The sequence below is a fragment of the Trachypithecus francoisi genome, unplaced genomic scaffold (genome assembly GCF_009764315.1).
Source record: "Trachypithecus francoisi isolate TF-2019V2 unplaced genomic scaffold, Tfra_2.0 Lachesis_group12, whole genome shotgun sequence".
NCBI classification, from domain to species: Eukaryota; Metazoa; Chordata; class Mammalia; order Primates; family Cercopithecidae; genus Trachypithecus; species Trachypithecus francoisi.
Window position 1 is genome coordinate 32,769,989 of NW_022681457.1, and position 22,717 is coordinate 32,792,705.

The following is a 22,717-nucleotide window of genomic DNA, read 5'->3' on the forward strand; positions in this document are numbered from 1 at the left end:
TTAAGCATTTTATTTAATTATCAAGGACCACCTTAAATATTACTTTAAAAAATTCAGGCCTATATTGAAAATAGGTATCCTGATAACTTCCAGAACATTATTCAGAACATCCTTTCCCCAACTAAGATACCATTGCCGGATGCTGAATAGATTTCACCCATTACCACTTTGGATTTCTTGATAGTTTTATGTTTCCATCATCCACCGTAATGTGTTCAGTTCAGCTTCCTAGAAACATTTGAACAACAGCTTAGAAAAGTTTGCCCAATAATTCGACACCTTCCAGGTTTTTAACAGTGAATAATGTTACTTGTGCAAGTCAGAATCTGATACCAATTAAATGGTGACAGCTTTGCCAATAAATAAGAATATGCTCTTCCATGGCTAGGAAGGGAGACTGCCACAACTGACAGGTCCCAAAGATACATGGAGAACAAGTATTTTAAAGACACAGCAACTTATCTTAAACCACAAGGAAAATAATAGAAACAAGCTTGATTTCAGAGCCTATTATTGGTCCATTCAGAGATTCAACTTCTTCCTGGTTTAGTCCTGGGAGGGTGTATGTGTCCAGGAATTTATCCATTTCTTCTAGATTTTCTAGTTTATTTGCATAGAGGTGTTTATAGTATTCTCTGATGGTAGTTTGTATTTCTGTGGGATTGGTGATGATATCCCCTTTCTCATTTTTTTATTGTGTCTATTTGATTCTTCTCTCTTTTTGTCTTTATTAGTCCTGCTAACAGTCTATCAATTTTGTTCATCTTTTCAAAAAAACCAGCTCCTGGATTCAGTGATTTTTTGAAGGGTTTTTTTAGTGTCTCTATCTCCTTCAGTTCTGCTCTGATCTTAGTTATTTCTTGCCTTCTGCTAGCTTTTGAATGTGTTTACTCTTGCTTCTCTAGTTCTTTTAATTGTGATGTTAGGGTGTCAATTTTAGATCTTTCCTGCTTTCTCTTGTGGGCATTTAGTGCTATAAATTTCCCTCTACACACTGCTTTAAATGTGTCCCAGAGATTCTGGTATGTTGTGTCTTTGTTCTCATTGCTTTTGAAGAACATCTTTATTTCTGCCTTCATTTTGTTATGTACCCAGTAGTCGTTCAGGAGCAGGTTGTTCAGTTTCATGTAGTTGAGCGGTTTTGAGTGAGTTTTTAAATCTTGAGTTCTAGTTTGATTGCACTGTGGTCTGAGAGACAGTTTGTTGTAATTTCTGTTCTTTGACATTTGCTGAGGAGTGCTTTACTTCCAACTGTGTGGTCAATTTTGGAATAACTGCAATGTGGTACTGAGAAGAATGTATATTCTCTTAATTTGGGGTGGAGAGTTCTGTAGATGTCTCTTAGGTCCTCTTGGTGCAGAGTTGAGTTCAGTTCCTGGATATCTTGTTAACTTTCTGTCTTGTTGATCTGTCTAATGTTGACAGTGGTGTGTAAAAGTCTCCCATTATTATTGTGTGGGAGTCTAAGTCTCTTTGTAGGTCTTTAAGGACTTGCTTTATGAATCTGGGAGCACCTGTACTGGGTGCATGTATATTTAGGATAGTTAGCTCTTCTTGTTGAATTGATCCCTTTACCATTATATAATGGCCTTCTTTGTCTCTTTTGATCTTTGTTGGTTTAAAGTCTGTTTTATCAGAGACTAGGATTGCAAGCCCTGCTTTTTTTTTTTTTTTCCATTTGCTTGATAGATCTTCCTCCATCCCTTTATTTTGAACCTATGTGTGTCTCTGCACGTGAGATGGGTCTCATGAATATAGCAAACTGATGGGTCTTGACTCTTTATCCAGTTTGAGAGTCTGTGTCTTTTAATTAGAGCATTTAACCCATTTACATTTAAGGTTAATATTGTTATGTGTGAATTTGATCCTGTCATTATGATGTTAGCTGGTTATTTTGCCTGTTAATTGATGCAGTTTCTTCCTAGCATTGATGGTCTTTACAATTTGGCATGTTTTTGCAGTGGTTGGTACTGGTTGTTCCTTTCCATCTTTAGTGCATCCTTCAGGAGCTCTTGTAAGGCAGGCCTGGTGGTAACAAAATCTCTCAGCATTTGCTTGTCTGTAAAGGATTTTATTTCTCCTTCACTTATGAAGCTTAGTTTGGCTAGATGTGAATTCTGGGTTGAAAATTCTTTTCTTTAAGAATGTTGAATATTGGTCCCCACTCTCTTCTGGCTCTAGAGTTTCTGCGGAGAGATCTGCTGTTAGTCTGATGGGCTTCCCTTTGTGGGTAACCCGACCTTTCTCTCTGGCTGCCCTTAACATTTTTTCCTTCATTTCAACTTTGGTGAATCTGACAATTACTTGTCTTACAGTTGCTCTTCTCGAGGAGTATCTTTGTGGCTTTCTCTGTATTTCCTGAATTTAAATGTTGGCTTGCCTTGCTAGGTTGGGGAAGTTCTCCTGGATAATATCCTAAAGAGTGTTTTCCAACTTGGCTCCATTCTTACCGTCACTTTCAGGTACACCAATCAGACATAGTCCCATATTTCTTGGAGGCTTTGTTTGTTTCTTTTTACTCTTTTTTCTGTAAACTTCTCTTCTCGCTTCATTTCATTCATTTGATCTTCAATCATTGATATCCTTTCTTCCACTTGATCAAATCGGCTACTGAGGCTTGTGAATGCATCACATAGTTCTCGCACCATGGTTTTCAGCTCCATCAGTTCATTTAAGGTCTTCTCTACGCTGTTTATTCTAGTTAGCCATTCGTCTAATCTTTTTTCAAGGTTTTTAGCTTCTTTGTGATGGGTTTGGACATCCTCGTTTAGCTCGGAAAAGTTTGTTATTATTGATTGTCTGAAGCCTTCTTCTCTCATCTCATCAAAGTCATTCTCCATCCAGTTCTGTTTCATTGCAGGTAAAGAGCTGCATTCCTTTGGAGGAGAAGAGGTGCTCTGATTTTTAGAATTTTTAGCTTTTCTACTCTGATTTCTCCCCATCTTTGTGGTTTTATCTACCTTTGGTCTTTGACAATGGTGACGTACAGATGGAATTTTGGTGTGGATGTCCTTTCTGTTTGTTAGTTTTCCTTCTCTGAAATTGAGGCAATAATTAATAACCTACCAACAACAACAACAACAAAAAAGGCCAGGACCACACAGATTCACAGCCGAATTCTAACAGAGGTACAAAGAGGGGCTGGTACCATTCCTTCTGAAACTATTCCCATCAACAGAAAAGGAGAGAATCTTCCCTAACTCATTGTATGAGGCCAGCATCATCCAGATTCCAAAACCTTGCAGAGACACAACAATACAAGAGAATTTTAGACCAATATCCCTGGTGAACATCGATGCAAAAATCCTCAATAAAATACTTCAATCTGAATCCAGTAGCACATCAAAAAGCTTATCCACCACATTCAAATTGGCTTCATCCCTGGAATGCAAGGCTGGTTCAACATACATAAATCAATAAATGTAATTCATCATATAAACAGAACTAAAGACAAAAAAAACACATGATTATCTCAATAGATGCAGAAAAGGCCTTTGACAAAATTCAACAGCCCTTCATGCTAAAAACTCTCAATAAACTAGTTATTCATGGGATGTATCATAAAATAATAACAGCTATTTGTGACAAACCCTCAACTAATATCATACTGAATGGGTAAAAACTGGAAGAATTCCCTTTGAAAACTGGCACAGAACAGGGATGCCCTCTCTCACCACTCCTATTCAATATAGTGTTGGAAGTTGTGGCCAGGGCAATAAGTCAGGAGAAAAAAATAAATGGTGTTCAATTAGGAAAAGAGCAAGTCAAATTGTCCCTATTTCCAGATGACATGATTTTATATTTAGAAAACCCCGTCTTCTCAGTCCTAAATCTCCTTAAGCTGATAAGCAACTTCAGCAAAATCTCAGGATACAAAATCAACGTGCAAAAATCACAAGTATTCCTATACACCAATAACAGACAAACAGAGAGCCAAATCATGAGTGAACTCCCATTCACAATTGCTTCAAAGAGAATAAAATATCTAGGAATCCAATTTACAAGGGATGTGAAGGACCTCTTCAAGGAGAACTACAAACCACTGCTCAACAAAATAAAAGAGGACACAAACAAATGGTAGAACATTCCATGCTCATGGATACGAATAATCAATATCATGAAAATGACCATACTGCCCAAGGAAATTTATAGATTCAATGCCATCCCCATCAAGCCACCAATGACTTTCTTCACAGAATTGGAAAAAACTACTTTAAAGTTCATATGGAACTAAAAAAGAGCCCACATTGTCAGGACAATCCTAAGCCAAAACAACAAAGCTGGAGGCATCACGCTGACTTCAGACTATACTTCAAGGCTACAGTAATCAAAACAGTATGGTACTGGTACCAAAACAGAGATATAGACCAATAGAACAGAACAGAGCCCTCAGAAACAATACCAACATCTACAACCATCTGATCTTTGACAAACCTGACAAAAACAAGAAATGGGGAAAGGATTCCCTATTTAATAAATGGTGCTGGGAAAACTGGCTAACAATATGTAGAAAGCTGAAACTGGATCCCTTCCTTACACCTTATACAAACATTAATTCAAGATGGATTAAAGACTTAAATCTTAGACCTAAAACCATAAAAACCCTAGAAGAAAACCTAGGCAATACCATTCAGAACATATGCATGGGAAAGGACTTCATGACTAAAACACGAAAAGCAATGGCAACAAAAGCCAAAACTGACAAATGGGATTTAATTAAACTAAAGAGCTTCTGCACAGCAAAAGAAACTACCATCAAAGTGAACAGGCAACCTAAAGAATGGGAGAAAATTTTTGCAGTCTACCCACCTGACAGAGGGCTAATATCCAGAATCTACAAAGAACTTAAACAAATTTACAATAAAAAAACAAACAACCCCATCAAAAAGTGGACAAAGGATATGAACAGACACTTCTCAAAAAAAGACATTTATGCAGTGAACAGACACATGAAAAAATGCTCATCATCACTGGCCATAAGAATCTAGAACTAGAAATACCATTTGACCCAGCCATCCCATTACTGGGTATATACTCAAAGGATTATAAATCATGCTGCTATAAAGACACATGCACATATGTGTTTATTGCGGTACTATTCACAATAGCAAAGACTTGGAACCAAATGTCCATCAATGATACACTGGATTAAGAAAATGTGGCACATATACACCATGGAATACTATGCAGCTATTAAAAAGGATGAGTTCATGTCCTTTGTAGGGACATGGGTGAAACTGGAAACCATCATTCTGAGCAAACTATCACAAGGACAGAAAACCAAATACCGCATGTTCTCACTCATAGGTTGGAATTGAACAATGAGGACACTGGGACACTGGGTGGGGAACATCACACACCGGAGCCTGTTGTGGGGTGGAGGGAGAGGAGAGGGATAGCATTAGGAGACATACCTAATGTAAATGACAAGTTAATGGGTGCAGCACACCAACGTGGCACATGTATATGTATGTAACAAACCTGCACATTGTGTACATGTACCCTAGAACTTAAAGTATATCAAAAAAGAATAGAAACAAGCAAAGAAAAAAGTAGAAAAAAAAGACTTCCACACTTTAACTTTATCCTTCCTACATTTTGAAATTTTGTTGTCTCAATTTACATATTTTTCCATTGCATATCTCTTAACAGGTTGCTGTAACTGTTACTGTTTTTGATTGATTTGCTTTGGGCTTCAAACCAGACTTATGAATGGCTTGCATAGCAGTTACAGCAATAGAGTATTATGGGTTTGTCAATGTGCTTACTTTCACCAGTCGGTTTTATGTCTTCAAATGTTTCTTCCTCTTCTCCTCCTCCTTCTCCTCCTCCTCCTCCTTCCTCCTCCTCCTCCTCCTCCTCCTTCTTCTTTTTCTTCTTTTTGTTTGAATGTAAGTGTGTGTGTGTGTGTGTGTCTGTGTGGTGTGTATTTCTCTTCAAATTGAAGAACTCCCTTTAGCATTTCTTGTAAGATGGGTCTGGTGGTGGTGAATTATCTTTGTTTGTCTGGATAAGACTCTGTCTCTCTTTTATGTTGAAGGACAGCTTTTCTGGCTATATTATTCTTGGATTAACTTTTTATTTTTTTTTTTCTTTCAATGCTTTGAAAATGTCATAATATTCCCTCCTGGTACATATGGTTTCTTTTGAGAAGTCTGTTGCCAGACAAATTGAGCTCCTTTATATGCTATTTGCTTGCTTTCTCTACTGCTTTTAAGATCCTCTTGTTGTCCTTGACCTTTAAGAGATAGACTATTATATGTTTTGTGGTGGTCCTATTTGGGTAAGATCTATTTGGTGTTCTCTGATATTCCTATACCTAGATATTTAGATCTCAGGTTTTTGAAAGTTTTCTGTTATTTTTTTGAATAGGTTTTCTTGCCTTTTCTCTTGCTCGGCTCCCTCTTGAACACCAGTTATTCTTCATTTTGGTCTTTTGAGGTAATTTTTTATATCTTGTAGGTGCTCTTCATTCATTCCTTTTCACTGCTTCTTCTCCTCTGACTGTATATATTCAAATAGGCTGTCGTCCAGTTCACTGATTCTTGTCTCTGCTTGATTCAGTCTGCTGTTGAGAGCATCTAATAAATTTTTCAGTTTGGCAAATGTGTTTTTCAGTTCTAAAATTTCTATTTAAAAAATTATTTAAATCTATTTGTTAAAATTCTCTGACAAATTTCTGCATTGCTTTTCTGTCCTTTCTTGGGGATCACCAAGTTTCCTTAAAACTGATATCTTGAGTTATTGGTCAGAGAGCTCACATATTGGCATCTCATTAGAGTCAGTCACTGGTTCCTTACTTTGTCTGTTTGAGGTAATGGTTCCCTGTTTGCTGTTGTTTCTTACGGATAGATGTCTATGTCTTTGCATTGAAGCATTATTTGTTTATTTCTTCTCTGTTCATTTTTTTTGTTTGTTTGTTTGTTTTCATTGGATACATTTGTTTAGAGATACTTTGTAATTTACCTGTTGAATTTCTTTCTTTTTCCCCATTATATTACTGCCTCCTTTTTGACACTGCTTGGTGCCTTAAGCCTCAGTTTGCCTCAGCTCTAGTAAATGATCAGAGCACTACCCATCCTGAATCGGAAAGGTCCATAAATGGTTATCCGAGCTGTGTGAGAAGGCTGGCTAGGGGTTTGTGCCAAGAGAGGCTGTGGAATGAACCTTCTACAATGTGGTGCTTCTGAACAGCCACTCCGATTTGACATCTCTGTTGGCCAATCTGTGAAGATAGAGAGCAGAGTTTCCAGGGTTGGGGATGGTAGTCTTGCCCCGCCCCCACATCACCAGCTCAGTCTGTCCTCAGGGATGTTTCTCCCATCAGGCATTCTTGGTGTTTCTCATGGGTTAAGGCAAAGACAGATCTTCTGCCAGGTAACCTAAGATGGTGGAGAAGCTGGTTGCCCACCTCAATCTCGCTTTTTCTATTGTAGGCACTGTGAGTCAGGGGGAAATTTTCCACACACTTAGTGCTGGGTAGATTGTGGGGAGGGGATATAGATATATAAGTTTGATTCTTTTGTCATCTGCTTGAAGTTTTTTCACTTCTCTATGGCCCTGGGAACTGTTTTCCCTCATATTTGAGTTCTTAGATATTGCTGGTGAGAATCTTGGCAGTGTGTACTTGGTTTTGGTTTTCAGTGAGGGAAGGAATGAGGCTAGCTTGCTTCTATGCTGCCATTTTGGAACTGGAAGTTTGGTTTAGTATTTTTAATACAACTTGATGAGCTAAATTTATTTTTCATCTTTGTACTTGTTCTTTTGGAAAAACATGTATGAAGAGAAGATATATTTGGAATGAGATATACATGAAAAACTGAAGAGACAAAGTCTGTCTCATAAAATGTCTTTTATAAAAAACTTTAAAATCCCTCAAAAATTGTTTATTATACAGGTGAATTTTGATAGTCATGATGGGTTTATCAAAAAACTAAAGTGGTATGCAAGGTAAAAATGATAGAAAGCTTTTGCTTTGGAGTACTTCAGCTCAGGTGGTTAGGATAGAAAACTAGGGTCAATTCTATAAGAACAGGTTGACTTGCTTTTCCATTTTTATTAGGTCACTTTCTAATGCTCTTTCAGAGAACAAAATGACAATTTTAATTTGAAAATATAAGCGGGAAAGCATAATTCAAAGTGATTATACATTTTGCCAGTCAATGTGCTAAATTATGTATATCGGCTAACTTAATCTATTCAACTACTTCACAAAGAACATTATAATTTATAAAATAACTTATAAATGTATAAACTAAAAAATTGAGGGTCACAGGATTTGATCAGTTTTCCTAGTTACCACCAATCATGGCAGAGCTGTAAAGTAAACACACTTGCATGTGACTTTCTAGTTCAGCTCATGACTTGTACCACCACAATCCACTGATTCCTGAAGGCTAAGAAGTGTCCTTGGGAATAAAAGAGGAGAGTGCATTGGGATACAGGGCAGTCTATTTTTCAGACAACTTTTGAGAAGTTACCCAAACCATCAGAAGTCTGAGCTTCACATTAGACAAGGACAGCAGTCAGGCCATTTGAGAGTTTACATAAATTTTGGACTGACATCTTTACCATAATTTAGAAGTAATGAAAAGACACTTTAGGTTGAGCTTTGAGACTGACATGTTTTGCTTACTGTTTTGCACAATAGTCATCTTCTGCTGAAAAGAATAACTCACTTATAGAAAAGAAGAACCTGTGATTGACTTATTGTTGCAAGCAAATGAAAAAAGTTGTAATAATTAAGACATGTTACTTTGAAAATGGTGAAAACCTAGATCATGTGGAGTATCAGCTTTTGTATATTTGTGTATAAATTCATTTACTTTGTCTAGTGCATCAAAATTTTTTTGGAATAATAAATGGAGGCATTTTACCTGAATAATAATGTGCTGAGTGCCAGGTGAAAAATTCAATTGAAATACTGTCACAATACTTTTTTTTGTTTTACTGACAAGAGAGGTCATGTTTTCTTGATTCCTGGTATATGGAGTGTGAACTGATAAATAGCATGGAGATGAAATTGTCAGTTACCATTATCACACCCAAGCAATTATCTTTTCTGGTGGCTTGCAACACCATGAAATTCAGGTTCTGAAGTGTGGAAGCAAAGAGAATGGAAAAAAAATGAATGTGACCACAAATTGGAAAAGCACTTGGGTTAGAAAAGTAAGATTCCAAAGGGGCTCAAATAATTTATTGCTTCTTCTGAGATTGAAAGGGGAAGAAAACCAGGAAGAGGGGGGCAGATTGGAGGTGGCTCTACCTTGAAGCTAATAAAACTTGAACTTTAGGGCCCATTACGTATAAGAATACCTCAAGAGGTACCCTAGCAATATGTAAATTTGACCATACCAATTTTAATTTTTTTTTGCTAGATATTTAACTGCAACAAATTGGGTCTGTTTTGTTCTCTCTGACTTTTCTTCCAGTACATTTCTGTGGTTTGGGAGTGACCTCATACAATGTGTCTCTAAGGAAATTTGGGTGGAACATATATTTTAGTTTGGTTTAGTGGAATATATTTAAATGTTTCAGACAATTACTTCACATATATTTAAGTTACCACTTCCTCATTCTAGCATACAAATAGCTTCCAGATGTACTCCTATTGATCACTCTGCCAACATGATTAATGTCATGACTCACTAGTATGTAACCAACGTAATATGAATATGTGATATGAATATATTTAAGTTGGTCAGCTTCTAAATTATGTGTCTAATGGAACAAAAACAATGTTTGCATGGTATGGATCCAGAAATAAGTCTGTGGAGAATTTTTCTAATGATCATGGGTATAAACTATAATTGGAGAATTTGTTTTCTATCAATATTCTCAAAAATAGTGTTAATAATGCAGTATGTAATGGTGCAATATGTAATTTTATAACATGTTTTAAAAATTTTTTCTGGTGGAAATTGTGTGAAATAGAATTTGTCAGGCTGTATGTAACATTCAGGTGGCTGTATACCATCTTGCTACTGGCCTGAGGTTGAAGTCTTCAGTTAGATCAGAAGTGTCAGAGCTTTGGACATGCATTACTGGGACCTGAATGTACCTTTATAGAAACCTGTCTACACTATGAACTTGTGATGAGCCAACAACCATGTGACATCAGCAAGATGGCAGAATAGGAATTTTAGTGCTTATCCTCTTGGAGAAACATCAATTTGAATAAGTATTTATAAATAAAAATAACTTCACAATGAATTCAGTTAATAATGCCACCTGAGTAGAACACAGAAATAAGAAAATACACACTAAAGATGGTAGAAAGGACAGTTTCCCATTATCTGTGCCACTCCTCAAATCCTGCACAGAGCAGCACAAGGAGAGATACCCTCACCATAGGGGAAGGAGAGTGAAATGAGCATCCCCAGCACTAGACCCATCTCAGTGCCAGGCTGGTCCTCACGGTCCCAGGTTACAAGTTGGTCCCTGCAGACCCAGGATCCAGACCTGCCACAGCATCATCCTGGTCGTTGAAGCCCCAAGCTCCAGGTACACCTCTGCAATCTTAAGCTCCAGGCATACCTCAGAGCCAGACTGGCCTTCACAGATGTAGGCTTCAAGCGTGCCCTAATGTCAGGCAAGTCCCCATGGCCCCAGGCTCCAGACTGGCTCCTGTGATACTAGGCTCCAGTGGACCCAGTGTTGAAGCCCGCTTCAATAGGCTTAGGGGCCATGCCCACCCTATTAGATCTGAGTGCTGGCCTGTCCCTGTGGACTTAGGCTCCAGGCCCACCATGAACTGACTCACACACCAGGCAAGCCTGCTTGCAAACTCAGCTAGCTAGCTTGCTCAGACTCTCTTGATGGGATGACTGAGGAAGAGCTTTCCCTGCCAGGCCAGTCTGCAAAGACTAGAAAAGATGCCTACTTCCTCAAATATTCAGACACTAATTGTAGAACACAGAGATCATGACACAACCAAAGGGATAAAATAAAGTGCCAGTAACAAACCTTAAGAAATAGAGGTATATGAATTGCCTGACAAATATTTCAATATAATCTCTTTAAGAAGTTCAATGAACTACAAGGGAACACAGATAGACAACTAAATGAAATCAGGAAAACAATACATGAATAAAATGAGAAATTCAGCAAAGACATAGAAACCATCATAACTAACCAGATATTCGGGAGCTAAACAAAATGACTAAACTGAAATATTACACAGAGAGCTGCAGCAGCAGCATATTTGAATAGGCAGAAGAAAGAAACAGTGAGCTCAAAGACAGGTCATTTAAAATTGTCCAGTCAGAGAAACAGGAAGAAAAAATAATGAAAAAGAGTGAAGAAAGCCTATGAGACTTATGGGAAGCCACCAAGTGAGTCAATTTACAAATTGTATCTTCTCAGAATCCCAGAAGAAGTAGAAAAAAAGAAAGGGGAAGAAAGCTTTTTAAAAAATAGTGACGGGCCGGGCGCGGTGGCTCAAGCCTGTAATCCCAGCACTCTGGGAGGCCGAGGCGGGCGGATCACAAGGTCAGGAGATCGAGACCATCCTGGCTAACACAGTGAAACCCCGTCTCTACTAAAAAAAAAAAAAAGTACAAAAAACTAGCCGGGTGAGGTGGCGGGCGCCTGTAGTCCCAGCTACTCGGGAGGCTGAGGCACGAGAATGGCGTGAACCCGGGAGGCGGAGCTTGCAGTGAGCTGAGATCCGGCCACTGCACTCCAGCTTGGGCGACAGAGCGAGACTCCGTCACAAAAAAAAAAAAAAAAAAAAAAGAAAAAGAAAAAAAAAATAGTGACAAAAAACTCCCCAAATCCAGAGAAAGAAATAAACAGTGAGATCCATGATTTCCAAAGAAGCCTAGATAGATTAAATGTAAGGAGATCTCTACTGAGATACATTATAATCAAATTCTCAAGATTCAAAGACAAATAATTTTGAAAGCATCAAGAGAATATTGAACCATCACATACAAGGAAGCCCCATAAAACTTTCTCAGCAGAAACCCTGTTGGCCAGGAAAGAGTGGGATAATATAGTCAAACTGTGGAAGGAAAAAAATGCCAACCAATAATACTATGCCTGGAAAATCTGTTCTTAAGAAACAAAGAGTTTCTCAGATAAAAGCTGAGGGCATTTATTATTACTTGTGAGAAATGTTTTACCTGAAATGTTGAAAGGATTTCTTCAAATAACATGAAAGGATGCTAATTAACAAAATGAAAACATATGAGGGTATAAAACTCACTGTAAAGGTAAGAATATAGTCAAATTCAGAGTATTCTAATACTGTAAAGGCAGTGTATATATCACTTTTAATTCTAGTGTAAAAGTTAAAAGCCAAGAGTATTAAAATAACTAAAACTGCAATAATTTGTCAATGGAGACATAATATATAAAACATGTAAATTGTGACAGTCATAACAAAATCTTGAAGGAAGAGAAATTAAAAAGTAGTTTCTTTATGCCATTGAAGTTAGGTGGTTATCAGCTTAAAATAGACTGCTGTAACTATTAAGATGTTTTATGTAAGCCTCATGGTAATTATAGAGAAAAAACTTGTAGAAGATACACAAAAGATAAAGGAATTAATGCATTCTACTACATGAAACCATCAATTCACAGTCAAGAAGAAAGAAAAAAGGAACAAAGTAGGTACAAAACAGTCAGGAAACAAGGAACAAATTACTTTAAATGTAAATGAATTAAAGTCACCAGTTAATAGACATAGGGTTGTTGAACTGATTTTTAAAAACTACAAAATATTCCTTATCTACAGCCTATAAGTGACTAATTTTAGCTTTAAAGGCACATAGGTTAAAAGTGAAGAGGTGGAAAAAGATATTTTATGCAAATGGTAACTACAAGAGAACAGGAGTGCTTATAATTACATCAGATAAAATACACTTTAATGATAAAAATAGACAAAAAGGTCATTTTATAGTGATAAAAGGATCAGTCCATCAGGAAAAAAAAAATGCTTATAAATATATATGCTACCAACATCAGAAAACCTAAAGATCTAAAGCAAATATTACCAAAATTGAAGGGAGAAATAGACAGAAATACAATCGTGTTACAGGACTTCAATACACAACTTTCAACAATGGATAGCTCACCTAGACCTAAAATAAGAAAACAGTGTATTTGAATGACACTGTAAAAGAAATGAACCTATTAGGCATACACAGAACATTCTATCCAATAGCAACCGAATACACATTCTTCTCAAGTGCAGACAAAACATTCTCCAGGATAGATCATGTGTTAGGCCATAAAACAAATCCTAACAAATTTTAAATGATTAAAATATATGAAGCATTTTTTTCAACCACAATGATATAAAACTAGAAATAAATAGTAGAAAAAAAGGAAAATTCACAAATACATGAATATTAACATGTGGTTGAACAATCAAGGAATCAAAGAAGAAATCAAAAGAGAAATAAAAAAAATCTTCAGACTAATGAAAATGGAAACACAACATGCCAAATCTTATGAAATGCAGCAAAAGCAGTTTTAAGAAGGCAGTTTATTGAAATAATTGCCTACATTAAGAAAAATTAAAGATCTCAATAAATAGCCTAACTTTATACTGCAGGAAACTTGAAAAAGAAGAATGAACTAACCTCAAACTTAGCGGAAAAAGAAAACAATAAAGACCATAGCAGAAATAAATGAAATAGTGACTAGAAAAATAGTAGAAAAGATCAATAGAACTGAGTTGGTTTGAAAAAATAAACAAAATTGGCATACCTTTAGATAGACTAAAAAAGGAGATGGTTTAAATAAATAACATTAAAAATGAAAGAGGAGACATTATAGCTGATGTCGTAGAAACACAAAGGATCATAAGAGATCACTAGAAGTAATTTTATACTAAAAATTGAATTACCCAAAAGACATGGATAAATCCCTGCATCATAAAGAAGTAGAATATCTGAACTTATCAAAAATGGATAAGAAGATAGCATCAATAATAAAAAGTCTTTCATCAAAGAAAAGCCTTGCACCCAATGGTTTCACTGCTAAATTCTACCAATTATTTAAAGAATTAACACCAATCATTCTCAAACTCTTCCAAGGAATTGAAGAGAGAATTACTTCCAAACTCCTTTTACAAATCCAGCATTATCCTGATACCAAAGCCAGGCAAGGATACTACAAGAAAGAAAATTACAGGCCAAAATCCCTGGTGAACATAGATGCAAAAATCTTCAACACAATAATAGGAAACTGAATTGAAAAGTACATAAAAAGGATCATATACCATCATCAAGTGGAATTTATCCCTGGGATGTGAAGTTGGTTCAATATATGCAAGCTCATAGATGTGATACTTTACATTAATAGAATAAAGGATAAAAAATTGTATGATTATCTCAGTAGATGCAGAAAAAGCGTTTGACAAAATTTAACATCTTTTCATGATAAAAACTCAGCAAATTGAATATAGAGATAATGTAGCTAAACATAATAAAGGCCATATATGACAAGATCATATATGGTAACATCACATGGAATGATGAAAAGCTGAAAGCCTTTCCTCTAAGATCAGAACAGAACAAAAGTGTTTTTTCTTTACTCTTCTCTTCATCATAGTACTGGAAGTCCTAGCCAGAGTAATTAGGCAGGAAAAAGAAAAAAAACGAAATCAGAAAGGAAGAAGTAAAATTGTCTATTTGTAGACAACATGATCTTACATATACAAAACTAAAGATACCACCAGTAGGTGGTTAGAACTATTAAAAGAATTCAGTAAAGTTCAGGATACTTAATTCAACATATAAATTACATTTCTATACACTAACAGTGAGCCATTGGAAAAAGAAATTAAGAAAACAATCCCATTTATGTTAGCATAAAATAATAAATTTAACCAAAGTGGGAAAAGATCTGTAGACTGAAAACTATAAAGCACTGATAAAAAAAAATGGAAGAAAACACAATACATAGAAAGGTATTCCATGTTCATGAATTGGAAGAATTAATATTGTTAAAATGCCTCCTCTACCCAAAATGATCTACAGATTCCATGCAATCCATATCAATATTCCAATGGCATTTTTCACAGAAATAGAAAAAAATCATGAAGTTCATATGGAACCACAAATGACCCTGAAAGCAATCTTGAGCAAAAAGAACAAAACTGGAGGCATCGCACTTCCTGATTTCAAAATATACTACGAAGCTATAATCTAAACAGTACGGTACTGGTATAGGGGGAACATGCCCCCAATATTTCAACATAGGTTCTTTCTATTTTCCCTAAGTGTCAGCCGGTCTGAGAAATAGAGACAAAGGGTACAAAGAGAGGAATTTTACAGCTGGGCCTCTGGGGGTGACCTCACGTATTGGTCAGTCTGTGATGCCCACCTGAGCTGCAAAACCAGTAGGTTTTTATTAAGGACTCCAAAAGGGGAGAGGGTGTATGAACAGGGAGTAGGTCACAAAGATCACATGCTTCTGAGGCCAATAAAGATCACAAGGCAAAGGGCAAAATTAGAATTACTGATGAAGGTCTCTGTTCAGCTGTGCATGTATTGTCTTGATAAACACCTTAAACAACAGAACTTGTTTTCTCAAACCTTGTTGTTTGAGAGCAGAGAACTGGTCTGACCTCAAATTCACCAGGGTGGGGTTTTTCCCCACCCTGGTGAGCCTGAGGGTACTGCAGGAGACCAAGGTGTATTTCAGTCCTTATCTCAACCACATAAGACAGACACTCTCAGAGAGGCCTTTTACAGACCTTCCCCCAGGAATGCAATCTTTTCCTAGGGTCTTAATATTATATCCCTTGCTAGGAAAAGAATTTAGCTATAGCTCTCCTACTTGCATGTCCATTTATAGGCTCTCTGTAAGAAGAAAAATATGGTTCTATTCTGCCTGACTCCGCAGGCAGTCAGACTTTAATAGTTGTCTTACCTTGTTCCCTAAATTTGCTGTTATTCTGTTCTTTCAAGGTGCACTGATTTCATATTGTTCAAACACACATGTTTTACAATCAATTTTTACAATGGTGGTCCTGAGGTGACGTACATCCTCAGCTTACGAAGATAACAGGATTAAGAGATTAAAGTAAGATAGGTGTAGGAAATTATAAGAGTATTATTTGGGAACTGATAAATGTCCATGAAATCTTCACAATTTATATTCCTCTGCCACAGTTCCAGCTGGTCCCTCTGTTTGTTTTCATGCCAGTATGTTGCAGGAAGTCAGGGACCCCAAACAGAGGGACCATACATCTGATACAGGGTTAATCTCCAAAATATATAAGGAAATCAAACAACTCAATGGCAAGAAAATTACCCAATTAAAAAATGTACAAGGAACATGACTAGACATTTCTCAAATGAAAACGCCCAATAGGCAACAGGTATCTAAAGAAATGTTCAATATCACTAATCATCAGGGAAATCCAACTGTAAACCACAATGATTCACCTCACATCTGTTAGGATGGCTTTCATAAAAAATACAAGGGAAAACAAATGTTGGCAAGAATGTAAAGTAAAGGGAGCCCTTGTACACTGTAGATGGGAATGTAAATTGGTACAAACATTATAGAAAATAGTATTGCATTTCCTCAAAACTTAAAACTAGAAATACCATATGATTCACCAATCCTGTCACTGGGTGTATATCCAAAGAAAATGATTTCAGTATCTTGAAGATGTATCTATCTATACTCCATGTTCATTGCAGCACTATTCACAATAGCCAAGATATGAAATCAACTTAAGTGTCCACTAATGAATGAATGGATAAAAAATATGGAGAGTATATATGTAATATATGATATACATATATATGACATATGTAATATATATATCACAATAGAATACTGCCTTAAAAAAGAAGAAAATTCTGTCATTTGTGACAACATGAATGAACCTGAAGGACATTATGCCAAGTGAAAAAGCTAGACAGAAAGTCAAGTCCTGCTTTGCTTTTACTTCTATACAAATTATAATGAAGCCAAATATATGGAAGCAGAGGGTAGAGTAATGGTTCCAAGAGTTGGAGTTAGAGGAAATGAGGGAATGCTGATCAAAGGATAAGGAATTTCAGTGATGCAAGATGAATGAATTCTGGACACCTAATGTACAGCATAGTGACTATAATTGATAGTACAGAATTGCATCCTTGAAATTTGCTATGAAAGTAATTTTAAATGTTCTTACTACAAATGCACAAATCGTAACTATATGAGATATTGGATATGGTGTTTAACTTCATTGTGGTAATCATTTCACAACATATGCAAATACATCAAAAGTCACATTATATACCTTAAACATATACAATTTTTATTTGTGAATTATGACTCAATAAAACTTGGGAAAAAGAATTTTTCACAATTCCTGGGCAGATATGTAGTATTTTTCAAATACTTATTATACTTATAGTAGCTGTATGTGAAAGAAACTTTAGAGAGAATGTATAAGTTATTTACTGTTGCAAAACAAATCCGCCTAAAACCTGCTGGCTTAAAACAAAAATCATTACTCCATGGTCAGTAGTTTGGCCTAGGCTCTTCTAAGATGGCTCATCTTGCTTCACATGGTACTTGCTGAGGCTCGCACATTAAGTCTGGGGTCTCAGCTGGGGCGGCTGGTGCATTTTTCTTCTCTCTCCATAGTCTTGAGTCCTTCATGATGCTGCACAGGGCGATTTACATTCACAGGATGAAAGCATAAGCAAGGTCTCTTGAAGAGTAGGCTCGTAGCTCACACAATGTCACTTCTGCATTTTACTGCTGAAGGAAAGCCACAGGGTTAATCCAGATTCAAGAATTAGAGACACCACTGCTTGATGGGAGTTACTTCAAAGAATTTGTGGTCTTCAGCTGTGAATCCATCTGGTCCTGGACTTTTTTTGGTGGGTAGGCTATTAATTGTTGCCTCAATTTCAGAGCCTGCTATTGGTCTATTCAGGGATTCAACTTCTTCCTGGTTTAGTCTTGGGAGAGTGTAAGTGTCCAGGAAATTATCCATTTCTTCTAGATTTTCTAGTTGATTTGCGTAGAGGCATTTATAGTATTCTCTGATGATTGTTTGTATTTCTGTGGGGTCGGTGGTGATATCCCCTTTATCATTTTTTATTGCGTCTATTTGATTCCTCTCTCTTTTCTTCTTTATTAGTCTAGCTAGCGGTCTGTCAATTTTGTTTATCTTTTCTTTTTTTTTTTTTTTTTTTTTGAGACGGAGTCTTGCTCTGCCACCCAGGCTGGAGTGCAGTGGCCGGCTCTCAGCTCACTGCAAGCTCCGCCTCCGGGTTCACGCCATTCTCCTGTCTCAGCCTCCCGAGTAGCTGGGACTACAGGCGCCCCCTCGTCGCCGGCTAGTTTTTTGTATTTTTTAGTAGAGACGGGGTTTCACCATATTAGCCAGGATGGTCTCGATCTCCTGACCTCGTGATCCGCCCGTCTCGGCCTCCCAAAGTGCTGGGATTACAGGCTTGAGCCACCGCGCCCGGCCTTGTTTATCTTTTCAAAAAACCAACTCCTGGATTCATTGATTTTTTGGAGGGTTTTTTGTGACTATCTCCTTCAGTTCTGCTCTGATCTTAGTTATTTCTTGCCTTCTGCTAGCTTTTGAATGTGTTTGCTCTTGCCTCTCTAGTTCTTTTAATTGTGATGTTAGAGTGTCAATTTTAGATCTCTCCTGCTTTCTCTTGTGGGCATTTAGTGCTATAAATTTCCCTCTACACACTGCTTTAAATGTGTCCCAGAGATTCTGGTATGTTGTATCTTTGTTCTCATTGGTTTCAAAGAACATCTTTATTTCTGCTTTCATTTCGTTATGTACCCAGTAGTCATTCAGGAGCAGGTTGTTCAGTTTCCATGTAGTTGAGCGGTTTTGATTGAGTTTCTTAGTCCTGAGTTCTAGTTTGATTGCACTGTGGTCTGAGAGACAGTTTGTTATAATTTCTGTTCTTGTACATTTGCTGAGGAGTGCTTTACTTCCAATTATGTGGTCAATTTTGGAATAAGTGCGATGTGGTGCTGAGAAGAATGTATATTCTGTTGATTTGGGGTGGAGAGTTCTATAGAGGATTCACAGCTGAATTCTACCAGAGGTACAAGGAGGAGCTGGTACCATTCCTTCTGAAACTATTTCAATCAATAGAAAAAGAGGGAATCCTCCCTAACTCTTTTTATGAGGCCAACATCATCCTGATACCAAAGCCTGGCAGAGACACAACAAAAAAAGAGAATTTTAGACCAATATCCCTGATGAACATCGATGCAAAAATCCTCAATAAAATACTGGCAAACCGGATTCAGCAGCACATCAAAAAGCTTATCCACCATGATCAAGTGGGCTTCATCCCTGGGATGCAAGGCTAGTTCAACATTCGCAAATCAATAAACGTAATCCAGCATATAAACAGAACCAAAGACAAGAACCACATAATTATCTCAATAGATGCAGAAAAGGCTTTTGACAAAATTCAACAGCCCTTTATGCTAAAAACGCTCAATAAATTTGGTATTGATGGAACGTACCTCAAAATAATAAGAGCTATTTATGACAAACCCACAGCTAATATCATACTGAATGGACAAAAACTGGAAAAATTCCCTTTGAAAACTGGCACAAGACAGGGATGCCCTCTCTCACCACTCCTATTCAACATAGTGTTGGAAGTTCTGGCTAGGGCAATCAGGCAAGAGAAAGAAATCAAGGGTATCCAGTTAGGAAAAGAAGAAGTCAAATTGTCCCTGTTTGCAGATGACATGATTGTATATTTAGAAAACCCCATTGTCTCAGCCCAAAATCTCCTTAAGCTGATAAGCAACTTCAGCAAAGTCTCAGGATACAAAATTAATGTGCAAAAATCACAAGCATTCTTATACACCAGTAACAGACAAGCAGAGAGCCAAATCAGGAATGAACTTCCATTCACAATTGCTTCAAAGAGAATAAAATACCTAGGATTCCAGCTTACAAGGGATGTAAAGGACCTCTTCAAGGAGAACTACAAACCACTGCTCAGTGAAATCAAAGAGGACACAAACAAATGGAAGAACATACCATGCTCATGGATAGGAAGAATCAATATCGTGAAAATGGCCATACTGCCCAAGGTGATTTATAGATTCAATGCCATCCCCATCAAGCTACCAATGACTTTATTCACAGAATTGGAAAAAAACGGCTTTAAAGTTCATATGGAACCAAAAAAGAGCCCGCATTGCCAAGACAATCCTAAGTCAAAAGGACAAAGCTGGAGGCGTCACGCTACCTGACTTCAAACTATACTACAAGGCTACAGTAACCAAAACAGCATGGTACTGGTACCACAACAGAGATATAGACCAATGGAACAGAACAGAGTCCTCAGAAATAATACCACACATCTACAGCCATCTGATCTTTGACAAACCTGAGAGAAACAAGAAATGGGGAAAGGATTCCCTATTTAATAAATGGTGCTGGGAAAATTGGCTAGCCATAAGTAGAAAGCTGAAACTGGATCCTTTCCTTACCCCTTATACGAAAATTAATTCAAGATGGATTAGAGACTTAAATGTTAGACCTAATACCATAAAAACGCTAGAAGAAAATCTAGGTAGTACCATTCAGGACATAGGCATGGGCAAGGACTTCATGTCTAAAACACCAAAAGCAATGGCAGCAAAAGCAAAAATTGACACATGGGATCTAATTAAACTAAAGAGCTTTTGCACAGCTAAAGAAACTACCATCAGAGTGAACAGGCAACCTACAGAATGGGAAAAAATTTTTGCAACCTACTCATCTGACAAAGGGCTAATATCCAGAATCTACAAAGAACTCAAACAAATATACAAGAAAAAAAAAAACAACCCCATCAAAAAGTGGGGAAAGGATATGAACAGACATTTCTCAAAAGAAGACATCCATACAGCCAACAGACACATGAAAAAATGCTCATCATCACTCGCCATCAGAGAAATGCAAATCAAAACCACAATGAGATACCATCTCACACCAGTTAGAATGGCAATCATTAAGAAGTCAGGAAACAACAGGTGTTGGAGAGGATGTGGAGAAATAGGAACACTTTTACACTGTTGGTGGGATTGTAAACTAGTTCAACCATTATGGAAAACAGTATGGCGATTCCTCAAGGATCTAGAACTAGATGTACCATATGACCCAGCCATCCCACTACTGGGTATATACCCAAAGGATTATAAATTACTCTACTACAAAGACACATGCACACGTATGTTTATTGCGGCACTATTCACAATAGCAAAGACTTGGAATCAACCCAAATGTCCATCTGTGACAGACTGGATTAAGAAAATGTGGCACATATACACCATGGAATACTATGCAGCCATAAAAAAGGATGAATTTGCGTCCTTTGTAGGGACATGGATGCAGCTGGAAACCATCATTCTTAGCAAACTATCACAAGAAGAGAAAACCAAACACCGCATGTTCTCACTCATAGGTGGGAACTGAACAATGAGATCACTTGGACTCGGGAAGGGGAACATCACACACTGGGGCCTATCATGGGGAGGGGGGAGGAGGGAGGGATTGCATTGGGGAGTTATACATGATATAAACGTCATGCACATGTACCCTAGAACTTAAAGTATAATAAAAAAAAAAAAAAGAAAAAAAAGAATTTGTGGTCTTTTATTGCACTCTTATAACACAGAAGTTCCCAATTTGACCAAAACGTAAACATATATGAAAAAATACTAAAGTGTAAATTTCAAAGAAATCAATTGTCAACAATAAAAAATTAAGTCAATGTACTAGAGATAAGGCTAAATTACCATTTTATTATCTCGTTACAAAATGATATTAGAAGATTGTTGTCATTGGAAAAATAATCAGAGTATGAAGTCATAAATATGTAGGAAAACAATTCCTACCTGGTGTGTATGGAAAGAAGGATCAACAAAATGTGTCTCTGAGATACAGTTGAGATGAGATCTTGTTATATTGCCCAGCCTGGAGTGCAGTGGCTATTCATAGGCACAAACATAGCAAACTGCAGCCCTTGACCTTCTGGCCTCAAGTGATCCTCCCACATCAGCCTCCTGAGTATCCAGGACCACAGGTGAGTGCCATGTTTGTTTGTTTATATAACCCAGATGTCAGGACCATGTTTGGGAGTTCATAAAGCCTAGATTTGGATAAATTAACACTACTTAACAGTTGAAAGATTTGGGGAAAGGACCTTTTTCTTTGAGAATCAGTTTTTCATCTGAAAAAAGGAATAATATCTGTTTTCATGTTTTTATAGATATTAGTGTATTAATGCATTAAAGTTACTAATGCACTGCTGGTATATACCAAGCAGAGAACAATACGTTTTTGTTGAATATGTCTACTGTGTTCCATGTTTTGTTCTAGATACTGGAGTTATAGTGGTAAACAAGAAAAAATTTAAAAAATTGCTACCCTCAAGAAGCTTACATTCTATAATAGTAAGGAGCTTGTATATAGTGGGAAACTGACACACTGTTGAGGAGCTTATATGATAGTGAGGAGCTTATATTTTAGGCCTCAACAAATTGTAGTTCACTTTTTAGCATAAAGACATGAATAAAATGATGAAGAAAAATAACCAGTAAAATAGTCTATAGAGATTTTGTACATTTCTTACTTAGAAGTGTGTATTAATTGATCAAAAGGAGTTTAAGGAGAGAAGATGCTAGCAGTGCACATATAATGAACTTTCCCACACTGTAAATGGAGGCTAAATTATTTAGGATTACTCTAATCTAGTTAGCTAGGAAAATT

The 22,717-nt window shown here is 36.9% G+C and overlaps 1 non-coding gene across 1 annotated transcript; it reads right to left on the reverse strand.

Annotated features, from left to right (window-relative positions):
• Positions 1–301: 301 nt before the first annotated feature.
• Positions 302–432, reverse strand: LOC117094065. The gene has a single exon (XR_004441392.1). It is a non-coding gene; the product is annotated as a small nucleolar RNA SNORA24 (small nucleolar RNA).
• Positions 433–22,717: the final 22,285 nt, after the last annotated feature.